The sequence below is a fragment of the Dreissena polymorpha genome, chromosome 6 (genome assembly GCF_020536995.1).
Source record: "Dreissena polymorpha isolate Duluth1 chromosome 6, UMN_Dpol_1.0, whole genome shotgun sequence".
NCBI classification, from domain to species: Eukaryota; Metazoa; Mollusca; class Bivalvia; order Myida; family Dreissenidae; genus Dreissena; species Dreissena polymorpha.
In genome coordinates, this window is record NC_068360.1 from 35,842,727 (window position 1) to 35,849,845 (window position 7,119).

At 33.0% G+C, this 7,119-nt stretch overlaps 1 long non-coding RNA gene across 1 annotated transcript; it reads right to left on the reverse strand.

The window, feature by feature from the left end:
• Nucleotides 1-598: 598 nt before the first annotated feature.
• On the reverse strand, nt 599-1,406 carry LOC127833550 (uncharacterized). Its single transcript, XR_008027473.1, has 4 exons — nt 1,372-1,406; nt 1,103-1,173; nt 799-811; nt 599-663 (listed from the first exon to the last, which is right to left on the reverse strand). It is a non-coding gene; the product is annotated as an uncharacterized LOC127833550 (long non-coding RNA).
• Nucleotides 1,407-7,119: the final 5,713 nt, after the last annotated feature.

Genomic DNA, 7,119 nt, shown 5'->3' on the forward strand with positions numbered 1-7,119 from the left:
CTCTCCACTCCAAAATTGTTCGAGTAGATGTCCTATGTATACCCAAATTTCGAGTTTACGTACACAGCCTTACCTGCAAGCAAGAATGTAAATTTGATGGATGTTTTAATAACAGTGTCAAACAGTTGCCTTACACTTAATCAAACAAACAAAGCATAAATGAGCTTCTTTTTTTATACAAGTTTAATTTCGAAGATCACACGTTGATTAAATCAAAGGTGAATAAAAGGTTAGAAGTGGTACCAAAAGATCAACGAAAGAATAATGTTCAACAGTTGTAAATACATTGTGTTTGTACAGTGAAAACACTTCCATGTACAAACGACATAAATAGTGTTGGGGAATCCTCGCTTTTCTGTGCAAATTTGTTTATTTATTTTTTTGTTGAAGCAATAAATACGAGTAAACGTGTCGGAATCGGTGTATACTTAGTCGGTATGAATTGCTTTGAAAAGAACAACACCTAATTTTGGGCACAAAGAAATATATTTAAATAATTTAAATTATGTTTTTCCTTTCATATACATGTGTTTGATGAGGAGATTGAGAAAATTAAATTAAATGCAGGCATTAAATCGTATATAACTGCTTTATCACGTACCTTTATAAAATTGTACAGATGTATTTTCATTCTGTTGTGTTTTATCGTTGAGAGGGTGTCGCCTTATAATACAGAGTAAACATAAAATCGTCATTATGAGTCTCGGTTTCTTATTGTTAGTAATTCATATATAATATATGTTAAGGCAATACTAAACAATGAACGACATTACGAGCTTATTGGTACGCCTGTGTTACCTTTGACCACCAACTGAAATGAGAAAATGACCCAATATCAATTTATTTATCACGTAGAACATACACATTATTAATTTTTAGTATTCGACTGAAGTTTGTGTTTGGTATTTTAAACACAATAGAAAGAATTCAGTATATGTTAAAGCGCAATTCAAACGATTATAATATTTTATATATGCGTGACTGGTACACATAAACAAAAAATATATAGTTGTTTTTAGTGTGATTTACTGATATTTCGAGAGTAGTGAACTCATGTCCACTGTACACATTATGGACAGATGTGACAACTGGTATAACGCACCTGTGCTCTCGTATGCGTTGCTATCCACGGTATCGCCATCGCCAGAAACAATTGTATCAGGATTATTCTTCCTGCAAAGGAATTCACATGGAAAACGACCGTTGAATTTTATAATTATAAAATATTTTAAATTCAGGTGTATACTGCCGCATCTTGTTTTTAAATGTTAACATCCTTGATTTTCATTGGTATTTTTATTTTGCATTTCATAAAAAATGTTTGTTTTTACTTCGACATGTTTAACTACGGCATATAAAAAAACTACGTACCGAAGCGCCTGTGAATTTCCAATTGTTTCATATTCACCTAAAATGTAAATCATATGCACGCATTACCCGAAACATAAATGATATACATAAGTCCTATAACATGTCATTTTCATTTAAAGTAACAATTTCCAATGGACAAACACTCACACCCACATATCATACCGTTGTTTTTTAGTGCATCGTTCGGTGTCTCATATATGTTCAAAGCCTGCCTTGTTGATTCTGAAATACGTTTTTACATATCGGAGTTGTACGTTTGTTTGTTAACGAATCTTGTATAGATAAACCACCGATTATTATACACACGGTTATCGTGTATTGACTTTTTTACATCAAAAAAAACTACACGGCTCGTGGAAATATCGTTAGGTTAACAAACTTTATATCTTGAAATTAACAAAACCGTTTGTGGAAGCGCTAAATATTTTTCAGATTTATTGACCTCCTTACCTTTTTTACGTACGCATGTAAACTTCATATCATATTTCCTCAATATAACAACAAGAAGCACAATGACAAGAAGTCCAACAAGTCCTCCAACAATTCCTCCTGCAACACTGACTGTATTTGACCTTATGTCTGAAAACAGATTTTATATTTAATAAGCCTTTGTTTGTTTGTTTGTTAATTATTTATTTATTTATTTGTATGTCTGATTTTGTTTCGTTTCCTATTATCCCACTGATTTGATATACACAAAGTTTGCATCATATTCCTTTACCTCCATCTAGTTGTGATGTTGGAAATGTTATATTTTCTGTGCTCCCTGAAGGTCCAATTGTATTGTGCGATATCATGAACGCAACATATTCTGAACCTGGAGTCAGGTCAATTATTGTGAAGTTCATTTCTTTTGCTCCTGTATCGTTTATTCATGATCCCCTTGCCTTCTTCATGTACATTATATGAAATGCTTGCTGTGCTCCACTATTGAAACCTGGATCCAGGTTACTGTGACTTCGTTGTGATTAATAGAATATTTTCGAACCAAAGCTTTTGAACCCTTCAGCTAAATTATTTAGATATGAAACCTTTCATTGAGATTTTTTAATTCCCTAGTAAAATATGTAATCTGTTTGAATTGTTCGCTTTTAATGTCATGACTTATTCCGAGCCAAATAACTCAAAAAAGTGTGTTGTTTATTATATCTTACCTTGTTTTGTCACAGGTCTGAAATGGAAAATACATATGCTATTTAATAAATAATTACCAGAATTGTCAACTCTGATCAATCTTTTGCCAACATTATCACACGGAACATTTAAAGCAATTATGTTTTTAGTACATCCATTTCTGTAAAAAGGTACACAAGTGGCTATCTTGATGATTATTGGCTGCCGCGTGCTTTAATACGATACACATTTGGCGCAATCTTAATGAAAAACGCTTTAGTAAAAAGAAGGTATAAAACAGACACATGAATAAAAGCTCAGACCTTAACGTTGACGACACTTGTTTATATGTCTGCAAATGGTATCAACAACGCCATTGAGTCCAATGTCATTAAAAGCTAATGAAACAAATAGGCTATATGCATCAGTCACGAAATGGAAAGACAAATTTCTGATCTTCATTAAGACCGTTGACTCAGTCGAAGCGACTGACGCATGCATGCAAAACATTCGAACCGAGTTTGATGCAATGCTACACATGGTATATGAATATTGAGCGGACAAGAAAACGGAGGTTCAGCTATTTCACCTTTGCGTATTACATTGACGTTTAGTGACGTGATCGACTCATGCCTTCTTTCTGTACATTGCATCAATGAACTAAACACATAAGCATTGTTCGATCGTTTAAAGGCTATGGGAGAACCACAATTTTAAGCGGACAAGAACATGGAGGCTCACACATTAAACCTTCAAATGTGACATGAGCAGCCGTGACTTACTAATGCCACACATCGACTCAATGACCTAAATATTTGAGTAGAGCATGATACAACTCCTTAAAAAAGTATAGGAAATATCAAGCGGACTAGCAAATGATACCGATCGAAAGACAATATGAGTACAATTCATCTTATGATAGAATCCTTTATCATCTATTTCGATCCTATGCCATTTTGTATTCACAAATAGTGTTTAAACAGTACCTACACCTCATTGTTGTTTTTAAAGAACAGTTCGCGTCATTGGCGTCGCCCTGGAGGGCGGCGACTAGTATGTAATGCATTTTTTTTGCTTATGGAAGAAGTTATTTTACGGATTAATGTATATATTTTTGTTTTAAGAATATCTTGCATAGTGGTGATTTTTTGTGTAAATTAGTGTAAATAAGTACTGCATTTGTGCCTATTACATTTATTACAACATTTATTGCTAATAATGCAAAGCTAATTGTTTCAATTAATAACTGATCCACAACTGATCACAGGGGAAAGATCACAGGGACTGGGCAAATACGCGAAACTTTCTGGTTTTGTATAAAAACAAATGATGTTTTGTATAAAAACAAAACATAATCAAAATATATTTATTTTGTGGTTTTTCTAATGTGCTTATTTAATGGAGAATCAATGTAGTGCGATATTTGACGACCGATCGCGCAAGCAAGTTTATTGGAAGGCGTAGTGGTACGAAAACGTACAATGTATTAGTTTATTAATAGACATATAATAACGATCGCTATACACAACTTCACCAAATAACAGTACATAAGTATATGTCAGCCGGAATAGCTCAGTTGGGAGAGCGTTAGACTGAAGTTGTTTACGCAACAGTCATCTAAAGGACCCCCGGTTCAATCCCGGGTTCCGGCACGAACGGAACAGTTCGGCGGCTTACAATTGTTTCAGTCAGTTTAATAAATATAATATAGCTTTATTTTATGTAGACATTTTAAAATCCATTTTACTACAATTGGACATTTTTATTAAAATTAATGGATGCAACGTGGTGACAACGTTAATTAAAATTTCTTACATCACTTAAATATCTTATAAAAAATACACGTGTTTTTATATTAACAAATAAATGCAAACAACACATCTATTATCCATGTGTTTTTATGGTTGTCTATCATAGGCCTATCCCTACCACATATAGAGCGCGAAGCGCGACACGTATTATTGATTGTAACAATGAGTTGCGATAAAGGAAGCAGCCGCTTATCAAGGAGGAGCTGTGTCCCAGCAACCCGTTTCCCTAGAGTCAAGCACTTTTCGGAGTTTTTTTTAAGAACCACATATAAAGCGCGAATCGCGACACGTATTACTATCCAGGTGGTATGGGCCCTTTAGCATTATCCAACCATTACGTCCATAGTTATCTTCCATATAAGTTGAGAAATTTTGAAATCCTTGTTCGAAGTCCAAAATTTTCATCCGATTGTTCCCAAACTTTCACAGGTTTTTTTTATCAATGAGGACCCAACCCAAAATCTATATGAGCAATATCAGACCATAAGTCCAGAATTATGTCTCTTTGAATTTAAAAATAAAAGTGAAAAACTGCTTGGTTAGGTGATTATGTCAACATTTTTCATCAGATTCTTTTCAAACTTACAGTGTCTTCATATCAATGAGCATTTTTACCTCATTTAAAATGAGAACATCGGGACAATAAGTCCAGAATTTGTTTCTATTAAATTTGACAAAATAAACAATTTCCACTTGTTTAAAAGATTTCCCAACTTTCGTCTGAATCTTTCCAAACTTATTAAGTGTTTTTATATCAGTATTACTCGAACCCTATTGAAAATGATGAATATCGAAGCAATAAATCTATTATGATATTTTACTGAATTTCAAAGTATTGTGAAATGCAGCTTCTTTATACAATTTACAGTTTTCATTCATTTTTTTTTCAAACTTTTACAGTGTTTTCATATCAATGAGTACTCAACCCTCATCGTAAATGAGCAACGTAAGAATAAGTTCAGAATCATCTCCCCTTGAAGTTGAGAAAAATATGAAATTACGCTTACAAGATGAAGCAGATTTTTTAAAACCTACACAGTTCTGTTCCATTAATGAAAACTGCACACGGATACCAGTACAAACGGAAACCAATGTAAATAAAATGAACTATGAAATATTTGGGGGTTACAACACAAAATCATAGATAATGGTTATTTGGGAGTTATAACACAACATCATAAATAATGGTAATTTGGGGGTTATAGCACAAAATCATAGATAATGGTTATACCAGTATCTTTTTCTATTTTGTTTAAAATAATCAGCCAATATATTAATATTTACAGTAGAAAAAAAATCGTTCCATGTAACTTCATTGAGTGCCTTTTACACTGAAATTCCCGACGCCCTTTGATGCTTTGCATCAATACTTATTTTGTATACTTGTGTTATGCAGTCGTGTAACAACTTCTAGTATATAGTCGCCAGGCCATAGTACTTACTCACAAATCGGCTTCTCATCTACATATTTACACTTTGTCTGACTGGGGCATAAGCCATGGATTGACTCGTAAATGGCGCAAGACATCTCCGCCTCCGTTTGATTTAAAATGACTGCAATACAGAAAAGTTTGTTAATCAGTGGTGAAATACTAAACTTGTCTCGATGCATTCACTATGGCAACCTATGTTGTCGAACGTTCATTGAAATACATGATTAAACTCGTAGTTTTGGAACTTCACGTGCAGTTTATTTGTCATGGTTATTTATAAATCTCCATAACTGTTCGCAAATATATTAAAACAATGGAAAGACTTTTATATCAATAATGAAATGTATACTTTATATAACTAAATCAAAATTATGGAATTTGAAAACGTGCGTTACATCACACGAAAAACATGCACTTTCGTTTTTAAATCTTTAAAATTTGTATTTCGAAAAAAAAATTCCATGTGGTATTTGATACTTAGTCAGGTGAACCTATATCATATTAAGCTCATATCTGTCACCGTTGCTATTTTACGACTTATACAGAAATGATACTTTTTACCGTAACCCTCTTAACCCGTAATAGCAATATTTGTAAGTTATCGTTGATTGTATAGATCAGTTCAAACATTCAGTTAATGGTCACAGACCTAAGACAAACTTACATCCACTATATTAGTCAATTTAAAAGTATGTCTTCAATACAAATGTAGCTGAGATACAAGTCATTTCTAAATTAAAGCTCATGGGATGAGTTCAAATTTTCCTCTGTCATGTCTATCATGCAATATTTGTCAAAACTTGGAACATATTTCTTTGTGTGCCTTGATACAAAACTGGAGAACCATCTATAAGATTTATTGAATAAGCCGGATCTGTTTAGGGCAGCAACTTTCGAAGACTTTACAATCAGCATAAGCATACTACTTATCTGTTAAACGTTCGTGTGTTAATAAATCATACAGTGATTTTGCAACCATGCACATGCTGATTTAATTATGTTAAGTTTTAATTTCATAAACTTTATTTTATGTCTAGTGACCTTAACCTGTTTAAGCAAGGGTATGCTTTTTGTTCGGAACATTTTTTATAATCATTATAATAAAGACAGGTCATGAAAAGCCATATTATATAAATGTCACAATATCGAAATATTTTAAGTGCAACTTCATATGATTTAATGCGGTTGTCTCAATAAAATTTGAAGTCACTAATCATGCGGCAATGTCATAGAAATGTATAACATCAGTGCAATACTGCATATAAATCTCAGCATTATACAATTAAAACTGTACCGCCTGTTGTGCTGGAAATAAAACTCAAACTTTCTAACGTTTAACTGTTCACACGTGTTTCTAACGAAATCATGTGTACTGTATAGCAATTAACGCT